The sequence below is a fragment of the Pteropus vampyrus genome, unplaced genomic scaffold (assembly GCF_000151845.1).
Source record: "Pteropus vampyrus isolate Shadow unplaced genomic scaffold, Pvam_2.0 Scaffold31, whole genome shotgun sequence".
Classification (NCBI taxonomy): domain Eukaryota; kingdom Metazoa; phylum Chordata; class Mammalia; order Chiroptera; family Pteropodidae; genus Pteropus; species Pteropus vampyrus.
Window position 1 is genome coordinate 610,357 of NW_011888812.1, and position 11,938 is coordinate 622,294.

Here is an 11,938-nt window from a genome sequence, read left to right on the forward strand (position 1 = left end):
TTTTGCCATATTTTTCTCTAGGCCTGGTGTTTTCCTGAATTAAGGTTCATACTGGAGGACTCCAAAGCGACGACTATTTTGGTTTTCTTAGGGCCTTAGGAGAACAGTGTTTGCTTGTAGCCCACATAAATAAATTTTGGACCAATATCACCTTCCTAGGAACAGAGTGTAGGGTCTTCAACTTTTGGCAAAAAGCTCTATAAACTCAACAAGTCAACAAATATTTATTCTGTTTCCTCATTAAAGGCACTGCACTGGAATAAATATGCTTTCATATCTTAGTAAGAAGAATCACCTTCCAGTAATTTCTGTTTTGATAAAATTAATAACCACAGTTAGAAATAATTGAGCCTTCATTATGTGCCAGTCACTGTGCTAAGTACTTATATTTAATTCTCACAAATTGATGGGCAGTATTCTCTTGTGATGGTTAATTTTATGTGTCAACTTGACTGGGCCATGGAATGCTCAGCTATTTGGCCAACATAAATCTGGGTGTGTCTGTGAGGGTGTTCTAGGTGACATTAACATTTTCATTGGTAGACTGAGTACAGAAGATTACCCTCCCCGATGTGGGGTGGGCCTCATGCAACCAGTCGAAGGCTTGAATAAAACAAAAAGGTTGACCCTCCTACAAGTAACAAGGAATCCTTCTGCCTCACTGCCATCAGGCTGGGACATTGTTTTTTGCCGAGACTTTGGACTAGAATTATACCATCGTCGGCTCTCCCAGATCTCCTATTTGCCAAATGCAGATCTTGAATCTTGGCCTCTATAATCACGTGAGTCAATTACTTATAATTCATATAAATTAATGTTAATTAATTACAAATTATAAATTATATATATAGCTCCATCCATCTTATTGATTCTGTCCCTCTGGAAAACCCTGACTAATACATCCCCTTTACAGATAAGAAAAATGACACCTCAACCTTCTCATTATTTCCCAAACTTAGCCAATTATCTTCTCCCCCAACCCCAAACCCCTGGTATCTTTGTGTCCTCCCTAGATTTCCTTTATCTCCTGGATCTCAAGAGTCCCTGTCTTTAAACCTCTTCTGGATGCACGTCCCTTTCTTCATTCCTGCTGCTGATACCCACTGCCAGATTCTCAGCTTCTTCCTTCTGGGTGGAGGTGATACGGCCTGAGGAGTTTCCATAGCTGCCGGCCCTCCTGACCACATACACTCAAGATCTTCCCCAAACTCAGCTCTCCTCCCTTTCAGAGCCCTTTTAATCATTAATGGCTTTATGCACAAGTCCCAGGGACTAAAAGCTTTTGGGGGTCCTAGGATAATATTTTAAGCCTAAAAATATGTTTTAACAGACAACAAAATATAAAAAGAATAACTGAAAGTAATAAATGTTCAGAAAATTAATTTGTTAAACCTTATATGTATAAAAATTTCATCTCAAGTGAAAATAATTTTTAGATTAGTTTTTTTTAAATCATTTTGCAAGAATTTCTGAGTGTGCATGGTAATTGTTAAGGCATCACAGCTGATTGCAAAATAAATGCGTTAAAAGATAATTGGACATGGATGGACCTAGAAAGTATTGTGCTGAGTGGAGTAAGTCAGGCAAAGAAAGACAAATGTCATATGCGGAATCTAGAGAACAGGATAAACAGACAAACAACAAAAACAAGCTCATAGATACAGAGAGCATTGTTATGGTTGTCAAATTGAGGGGTGGAGATATGGGTGAAGGGAGGAGGGGATTAAGAGGTACAAATTGGTAGTTACAAAATAGTCATGGGATGTAGAGTATAGCAGGGGAATATAGTCAGTAGTATTGTAATAACTGTACGGTGTCAGATGAGTACTGCATTTATCGGGGTGATCACTTCGTAAGTTACATGTATGTCTAATCACTGTATGATTATATCTGAAATTAATATAATATTGTTACCAGAAGGCAGGTGGGAGGAGGGAGAGGGAAGGTAGACAGGGGGAAAAAATTTAAATCATTTCTTCAATTAAAAAAATAAATTAATTAAAAAAAGAAAATTTTAATGTTAAAGGAAAAAAAATAATATTATATGTCAACTATAATTGAAAAAAATAAAAATATAAAATTTAAAAAGATAATTGGAGGAATATTAAGAATTTTAAGGGTTTAAGCAAAGATCAGTTCGAATTGGGCAGCACCAAAGCAGAAGTGGTTAGGAGTGCTCTACTGACAGGAGCTAGGGACAAGACCTTTTTAGAGAAGGCCTAGAAGCAAAACAAGGAAATTATTTGAATGGCTATAGCTTAAGAGGTTACCTTATTTGGGAAAGACTAGTTGGCTATTTGTGATTGGTTGTCCTTAGCTTTCCATTTCGTAAGCTTGCAGCATTTACTGGCTTAGGTTTGAGTTTGATTATATAGATTGCTAAGTTTATGGCCTCCTTGTTTAATTAGTTTAATATGTATTTGTAATTAAATAATTTCAGAAGTACCATTATCAAAATCTTGTCTCCTTCTACAGAAAAAATACCTATGTTTAATGTGGAATGGATATGCTTGGATCCTATAAAGCTCTTAAAAAATTCTTCATCTCAAGACTTTCCTGCTTTAATACCTACAGTCATCATCCCTCCCTACCTTGGACCCCTGCCATTTCGTATTCACCTCTGGTATTCAGTGCCTTTTATAACCCAGTGCATCCTGAACCTGAACCTTACCTCATTCGTTCATTCACTCATTCAACAAAAAATTCAGTTGATACTTGCTGTCATTGATAGTCTAAGTTAGGCATGGTCTAAGGTGGGTACAGCATGAAGAAGACAAAAGTGGTCTCTGCTCTCCAGAAACTCACACTAGACTGGTAGGAGAAGCCAGTGGATTGGATAGCCAATAAGTAAATTAATAAATAGATAATAATCAACTGCCAGCTTTATTTGAAAAAAAATAAGTGAGGGTAAGGAACTTGAGTGTGGCTGGAAAGCAGGTGATTTTTTTTTAAACACGGTGACTAGAGAAAGCTTCTCTAAGGAGGCCATATTGTAGCAGAAACATGAAATGAAGAAGCCAGCCAGGCAAAGGTCTGAGGGGAGAGTCCTAGGCAGAGCAAACAGCCAGTGCAAAGGCCCTGAGGTAGGCATGGGCTTGGTAGGCTGGAGGAAAGGAAAGGAGGCCAGTATGGGTACAGCAAAGAGAATAAGGGGAGAGTGTTAGGAGTTAAGGTCAAAGACATAAGTGGAGAGGAAAGGATATGGAGGACTTTGTTTAAGACTTAACTCCTCTGCTTTCCAGTATGTTCCTTCCACTGCTCAATTTTCACATGCTGCCATTGTGTGGGAGGCACTTAATGGCTGACCGGCTCATTAAGCAGCAGTGGCAGTTTGCAGAGCAACAGGAGGCATCACAGATCTGCCAACACCTCCCTTGGATAGACATCTCTGTGGGCATGGCCTGCCAGGCACAAATTACCTCACCAACCAGCCACTGCCTGCCAATTCCAGCAAAGGCTTCCTTGGTCCCCCTTGGCTTTGCTGCTCTTAGAGTCCCACTTGCCGCCCACCGGTTTCCTCTTAAATGCCCATTGTCCCTGTCCTTGTCTGACCACACAACCGTGAACTTGATGCATTTTGCCTTGACTGTTGTTGCAGTGGAGAGACCAGACTTCTTGTTTTGCTTTCTTTTGGTAATATTCTGACTCAATATTCATGATGCTTAAATGTAGCGGGAGTTAGGTTAGTGCAATATAATTCAGAACTCTTCTAGTTTAGAAGTCTGTGGTGAATTGTAAATATTTTCCCTGTTAATAAAACTTGTTTGTTGAAAAGTGTTGGAGGTTGAGGGACTGTAGTTAAACTTGGCCAAAAATTTTTATTGAGCACCTCTCAGTGTCAGGCTCTATTCGAGGCACTAGTAGAGCTGTGAACAAGACACCCTAAGTCTTTTTTGGAAAAAAAAAACAACTTACATGGGGGAAGAACAACCAACAAACAAGTAAACAATAAGTGATAGTGGTATGTTTGGAGAGTGATAAACAATACAGGGAAAATGAAACAAGGTGACAGAGAGTGGCTGGAGAGCGAGGGGTGGGGGTGGGGGTAGATAATACCTTAGATTGGGTGGCCTAGGACAGCCTCTTTGAGAAGATGTCTTCAGAGACCAGACCTTGATGAAAACAGGGAGCCAGCCATCATGAGTTTCCAGCAGACATAACAGAGAGGACAAAAGCGCTGAGGTAGGAATGTCTTAGCCTTCGGTGGAACAGCGCGGCCAGTGTGGTTGAAAGGTGGTAAATGAAGGGGAGCAGGCACCTGGGGAAAGCTGTATAAAGTCCAGTGGGCCGGGGTGAGGGGCTGGGACTTTACGTGCAATAGGGAAGCAATGGAGGAGTTTTCAGCAGGAGAATGATTTGCTTACTGCTTGAAACAGCCCACTGTGGCTACCAGATGGAAAAGCCATCAGCGACCAGTCCTCACATTCTTGCAGCACTTTTCCATTCACAAAGGCCCTCCACATGGGCAATCTCATTAGCATCACAATAGCAAACGAGATTCACAGAATGCTTCCTGTTTTATAGATGAATAACTGAGGCTCAGAATGGTTTGAGTGATCCAGGCCAGGTAAAAGAGCCAGCAAGTGACAAGACTCAGCTGAAAATACTTAGTGCAGAATCTGCTTCTTAGAAGTTCCCTGGATCTGGGGCAAAAGAGGAAATTGACCAGCAGCTGCAGTTCTACCCATCTCCTTCCTCCGCGCGGCCTGCAAACAGCACGGGCATGCCTGCTTATTCCCTTCGGTGTGGCTTCCTCTACCTGGAATCCCTCCCAACTCCTTTTGTCTTCCACTGACTTTTCTTTCTCAGCAGCTCCAGCCAGAGAAGTGCCCTCTCTCCCCTTCCAACCACCCACCAGAATGTATATGAGGATGCTCCATTACAGTTACATCAGCGTGTCTTTGTCCTTTATCTCAGAATCATACTCTGCAGATGCCCAACCCCCACCCCGAACTTTTGTCAGTACCCACAAACATACACTTGACTCCTGTGAAAGAGCTAAGCATGTATTAAGCGCTCAATATATACAACCGAATGCTCTCACTTGAATTAGGCTTATCATATCCCAAGAGCTTTCTATCTTTTAGGCACTGGGTTACTGGGTATTTTCCAAAAAGTATTTAATTCTATTAACAACCATCTTTGAGAAAGGTACTATTATTATCAACATTTTATGCATTAAGAAAGTAAGGCTCCAAGATGCTAATAGGGTCAAACGACTCCAATGCCCATGCTCTTAACGCCTACTGTACTTCCTTCTTATCGGAGATAGAGAATGTCTGCTTTTTCGGCCTTGACATTTGAACCTTAGGTGCTAAAAGTAGGAGTCTAAAAACAAATCAAAATGATTTCTGCTGCAAACACATGGAAGGGGCTCACAAAACTCCCCGAGATGAATCGTTAATTCATTGGTCTACCCATCCATCCAACTATCCCTACATCCATACTGTCATAACAACCATTTTTCCCTCTGGTTTATGGCAAGTCTTTAGGGAAAGGATAGGTATATCCAGATTGGTGGGTGAGGTAAGAGGGGAAATGTGTGAATGAGGTCTGGCTTGCTTCATTCTGCCCTGCTGTTCCCTGACTTAACCCCTTTTGCACTTCTGGAAAGGACAGAGAGTTCCAGACAGGCTAGAAAAACAGACTCTTGACTCCCTTCTCTCCTTGTCACTGTTCCTCTTCACCCACTGCTGCCCTGGAAAAGCAGCTGTGGATCCAGTTAGGTTGGGGCTTCTGCCTAACTGGTCACCGTGGGGAGGCAAAGTATATTTCAGAAATTCACACTCAGATGTGCAATCTGTTGCTCGCCTGGCTCAGTGGTACCCAGTAAAGCAAAAATGGCTACAGCTGCAGTGCAGTAGAATAGACATCCAAGGACAGCACAGGTGTCTTCCTCCTGCAATATGCCTTGATGTGTTCCTTAACATCTGGGCCTTGGTTTCTTTGTTTGACAGGTCAGGATTTTCCTTTTCCCTAAACCTCCTTTATCTTCTCCAGTGCAAAACCTCTGCTATGGAAGAAGTCTTCTGTAAGACAGAATAAAAAGATTAGGACTTTGCTAAGCTAATAATGTATCAAAATAAAACAATAATCAGTAGAGCTGAGAAACATTAGCAAGACACAGGTCTGTTGGTGCTGTAGATGCTCCGCTCTAGATATACACAGGGAAGCAGAAGAAACAAACTAAAATGCCCAGAAGGGCCAGGCAGGAGATATAAATGTGTGGAACTGGAAAGAGCAATATCTACACAGTAGGGACTGGGGGTCCTTGATGAGCTAAAGCACCCAGATCTGACTAAAGGAACTGGCACAGTACATTTCTGAGCCATTGCTGCCACATGAGAACACAGGTTCACTGCTGATCAATCATTCTACTTTTCAAAAAAAATGCCAGAAATTGTGATTTTTGTGTAAAATCTCCTTATTTTTAAACATAACCTACTCCATCAACTTTTTGAAAATGGCATGGGTCAGTAAACCATGCTGCGTTAAGAGGAATACTTCTCTTCCTGATGATTCCTCATAAGAAGAGACATCTGTAAGAGTTACACCTGGCCTCTCCCCCCTCTTTACTCCTTCCTCCTCTAGTGGGAAAAAATAACTTACCTGATTAAAGGGTTTGAGAGAAGAAATTGGGCATTTATAATCCAGAGCCTTCCTCTTTTGAGCCACCTACCCACAGGGTTCCACCTTGATGAAGGGTAGCCTACCCCAGTCCAGCATAGGTAAGTCTGAGATTACACATTAGGAATCTTATTAGCCTACCACTATAAGCCATATTCTTCAATATCCACTTTCTCATTAAGGTGTTGCATTACCTCCATCAGCTTACTCTTCGTTCTTTCTTCTCAGTAGGCCCACAGCTCAGGTAGAGAAAAGGAGTCCTATTTATTGAGTCTACCTGGAGATTCCAAGAGTCAGCTCTGGTCACAGGTCATACGTTTGCTCCCTCTGACTATAAACCGAATCTTTGGATATAGGATTAGGGACTGCTATATCACATCAGGGCAAAGGCAGGAGACATGCTTAGAACCTTGAAAGTCTTTTGGTTTCTCCAGGGTGGTGCTCAGAGAGATGGAGTGGAAAAGATGGAAAGGATTGTGAGAGGTAAGAGAAGAGGGAGGAGGGATCTAAAAATATTCATCAGTCTATGGCCATGACACCCTGAACAAGTCCAATCCCATCTGATCTTGGAAGCTAAGCAGGGTCGGGCCTGGTTAATACTTGGATGGGAGACCACCAAGAAGGCCAGGTGCTGCAGGCATAAAAACATTTAAAGAAAAAGGGATTGTAAACTGACAAGGTCCTTGCAATCTGTGAGGTCAACCAAGGGTCGCCTTGCCTAAAAAATAAGTAAGTAAGTAAGTAAGTAAGTAAGTAAGTAAGTAAGTAAATAAATAAATAAATGAAAATAAAAATATTCATCAAAGGAGACAGTCTATGGACTGGAAGATGACTCAGTGGGAAAATATAGGAATGTTTTACACCATCTTCTGAACATTATTTGTGTTCAAGGTCACCTAATAGTAAAGTTATTTTCTTTCAGGTAATGGTCTGTACTCACCCACCCTTCCTAGGGCTAACACAAAAGAATAACATCTCCCATGCCTCCTTCACAAAGTCGAAAGGATCAAACGAGTTATCTTTGGAGAATCTGGCCATAAAACCCTATTACCTGCATTATCAATAATATAATTCGAGATGCCAAGAAGAGTCAAACTTATTTATTCTGAAACTCACTTTTCAATGCCCCAGAGAACTAAAATCAGATGTTCTTTTCTTGAGGATGATTTAGCAGCAATTGGGAACAAGAGAAACTAATACCTAGAAAAAATGTAAAATAGCAAAATAAACCATTTTGAAGCTCATTCATTGAACACTTATTGAGCATTTACTTGTGCCTATCACTGGTCTGAGAACTGGGCCTGGAAAATTGAATAAATACTCTGAACAAAGAGAGTTTATAGTGGTGACAATTTCCGGCAATTCAGTGTGCTGTGTTTTTGTTTTGTCTTGCTTCAACTGAAAGTATATTTTTAAAGAATGTTTGGGAATTATAGCCATACAATAAAATATGTTTTGTTTCACTTCCTTTAGCTATTATTTTATGACAGCACTGACCTTCTGACCAGAAGCAAAATCCTGGCCTTTCTAAATATCTCATATTGGTTGGGCTTAATGGGTTTTCAAAATGAATGGATTGGATTTCTCAACCTGTCAAAATACAGAGCATGAGGGCTTTTTTAGACTTGAGAGCCCTCCTCTGAGCACAGATGCAGAGTCCAACGTCTGAGCAGGGGAGCCGAGAGCCAACTTATCAGCAACCTGTTATTTTTGATGGAAGCAAAGGTGACTGGGACAAAGAAATGAGCTCAGGGAGGTCAGACTAACTTAAAAATGATGTTTCCCAGGGCAATCAAGGCATCAGATGCCCTGGACTCTCTCAGAGGGAATTTTAGAGGATTTCAACCCAGGCATAAACCTAAGCCCCACCTGACAGCTCCTGCAGGACCATCCCTGCGAGGGGTTCAAAGAGAAGATGATGCTACCAGGAAAGATGATCCTAGGTGCCCATGGCTGATGAACAAGTACAAGGTTAACAATAAAATGCTAGGCTGTGCTGTCATTGATAATGGAAGAATAGAAAGATGCTTCGGTGTTATATCAGCCTGGGTTTATACTCCAGTCTTACCACTTTCAAGCTGTGACCTTGAACAAGGTCTTGGTTTCCCAGTCTGTGAAATGGGGCTGATGACAGCACCGACTTCACAGGACTGTCAAGATTGTCAAATATAACAACCATGTAGAATAATTCCTGAAGTAAATGGAATCTCAGACTAGCTACTCCTAATAGTCAGTTTGGTGCTTCATGGTCATATCTAGCATCCCTCAGAGGTTAAGAGATATATTAAGAAATGTCCAAAGTGAGTCAAATGGAAATCGTGATGTTTTAATGGGTGACTCCTGTTGGTGCATTTTTGCACCTGTGTGCCAAATCTCATTTAGAGATAATGTATGAAGGGGCATTTGAGGCCTATTGTGACTGTGAGGTCATTGCAGAATGACTCCCTCTCTGAGGCCCTGCTCTCTCTCTGTGTATGAGGGATCTTTAGGTGTGTTTAAGCCTTGACTCCTTGTATTTTCTCCCCACCATCTTACACATTGTATAACTTTAAGTACCTGATCCAAAGGGAAAAGTGGAAGAGAGGATCCCAGAGGTCATTTACTTATGTGAAGGAACAGGAAAGCCCTCACCAAGGAGCAGGCCTCCTCTGCAGGAAGTCTTTTTATTTTACAACTAACAAAAGCAAAGAGAAACCTCTCTAGAGAATGTTTTTTCCCTTAAGGCCACAGAATTTAAACCTCCCTGCTACTCAGCCATTGCTCTGAACAAATTATAGGAGCCAATTATTCTGTAAGCATGTGCCGCCTCTGTTGCAATAGACTCCATGGAGCTCTTCTGCCCCTTTCTCCGAGGGCAAGATGGGGCTTTTGTCAAGGTCAGCCAGAAGCGTCTTAGGACAGACCCAGAGCCTTCATAAAGAGGGGGCAGGGGTGTCAGAAAGAACAAGAAGGAAAGAGAGGGAGAGAAGGAGGGAAGGAGGCAGCCAGTTGCTAACTTTACCTGGCCACACCGACGGCTCATCCAAGAAACTTGCAGAGTGGGTTTGGGGATCACAGGATATGTATCAAAAGGGGGCACATGTGAATCCAACTCAGATACTCTTTGTAGGGTGCAGGGGTACCCTGGGATAATTCCTCCTTTCCATTTTGCTCTTTCCAGGTCCTAGCAGATCATTAAATGGACATCAAAGCTGAACCTGATGTTGGGAATTACAATATTGAAGGGTTTCCCAGCCAGGATGTGAAATAAATCTTGGAACAAATGCTCACAGACAAAAAGAAGTGCCTGCCTATCAGCACTAGGCCGGTAAATGACCTGGGGGCTACAATGGCAGAAACCAGAAAGGTTGATGTTACCAGTATATATGCTTCTAACTGTTACTGTGAATTGTGAGCTAGGGAGCAATGCTTGTAGCATACTGAACTAGAGAAGGATAGTCCTTGGGGTTCCCAAGTTTTTTTTTTAAATTCTTTATTATCACCATCACCTTGACCTTCACCATCAACATTGTTATCGTCATCCCTCGCCTATGAAGTCTCTCACAATTTACAAGGAACTTCTGCCTCCAATATGACAATTTGATCATCACAGTAACTCTTTGAACTGGGTAGGGCAATATTACGGATTTTCCAAATGTATAAACTAAGGTTTAGAGAAGGTAAATTACTAGCCCTAAGTCATACTCAAGTTCATGTCTCTTGTAAGCACTGTCCATTTACAACACTACAACAGTATTCTAAGAATGATATCGAAATATTTAACAACTGATAATCTATGGGTACTGACCAGTCAGGACAGATACTAGCCACAAACAATGGATATATATATAGTTATTCGAGTTCGTACTGCTGAATATCTCCAAAATGTTTCACCTGAGGCCCCTACTCTAAGCCCCACAACATTCACTTTTGGTCCAGCTTTCTCTGCCGTTTCATTTAAATTCTTCTATTCCCAAATAATACTACAAGATGAAGCAGTAAGAGGTGAAAAGGAAGGGTTGTGACACTAAAGAGAAGGCTTTCAATCTTGTCTTGTAGACCGTCTTGAGACAAGGGAGTGGGGGAAGGACTTGGGTGCGGTGGGAGGCCATGGAAGCTATTACATGGGTTTGTGGGCTGAACAGTCACCACTCTTCAGAGCTAAAAGGTTGTGTTCAGACCAAGTCTTTAGGGTGTCCCAAGAGAATCACATGTCTTTAAACTGAAGAAAAAGTCAGGAATCAGGAGACAGGTGGGAATAGGATTGGAGTGGGATCCACTTGAGAATTGAATGAGAAGCCTATTCTCCCACTGGGAAAGCCTCTTCTGCCACTTGCTTTTCTTGGCATGGGGCATGTAGGCACAGTGGCCTGGCTTAGCTAAAGGGACGGGTGGGCAACAGGTAGCCAGTGTTTTCATCAAAGCTAAAGAAAATGTTCACAATAGGAACTGAGACATTAATAGAAGATAAATCAGATTTTCACTTTCTCAGAAGCTACTCTCCCTACTTTCCATTAAAGAATGTTACTCATTCTATTTTTATACTTAGTTTTATTGACTCTTTCTATGTATTATTCTTTGAAAAGGATCTTTTTTTATTTCAAAAGTAATATACATTGGCAGTTAGAAAAAATAATATAGATAAGCAATAAAAAAATAAATAAAATCACCTCTAATTTCTTTATCCAGCAAATCTTGGCTTAATATGTTGATATACATCCTTCTAGACATGGCCTCGTGCATAAAACTATCACTGTTATGATGATGATTTACAAATATCTTGTTATTTTATGCCAAGTGTTTTCTCTACCTACTGTTCTTGAAGTTTAGGGACATTATCTTTGTTTGACAATGTAGACTTACTACCAGGAATACTACCAGGAATCTGAAAATATTTTATTGCATGGGTACAGAGACAGAATAATATTTATTAGAAATATCCAAGCACAGGGCTCAGAAACAAATCGCTTGTGCCTGAGTAGCATTCTGTGTTTTCAAAGTAGCCATGTAAAACACAAAGCCCAGTGGAACCATATATCACTACTACATAAACAATAATAACAATTCTTGATTTATATCTTTATATTTTTCTGCCTTGTTCTTGCAGAAAAGTTGGTAAAGGCTGATTAGACTGTTACACCTACTTTTTTTAGGAGATGGAAGATAGGAGAAAATATTACCACAACAAAAGGGGGTGGGGGAGCCCAACGGAAAATTTGTTTTTTAAAAATCTGCAACTTGTCAGCATGATATACAGTTCTGAAGATTAGAGCAAAGCAAAACAAATGTGTGAGTTATTTCTTGGATCAAAAGTTTCAATTATCTTTTGGGC

General features: G+C 41.0%; 1 pseudogene; it reads left to right on the forward strand.

Moving 5' to 3' along the window:
* Positions 1-7,149: 7,149 nt before the first annotated feature.
* On the forward strand, positions 7,150-7,267 carry LOC111737809 (annotated as a pseudogene).
* The last annotated feature ends 4,671 nt before the right edge of the window (positions 7,268-11,938 follow it).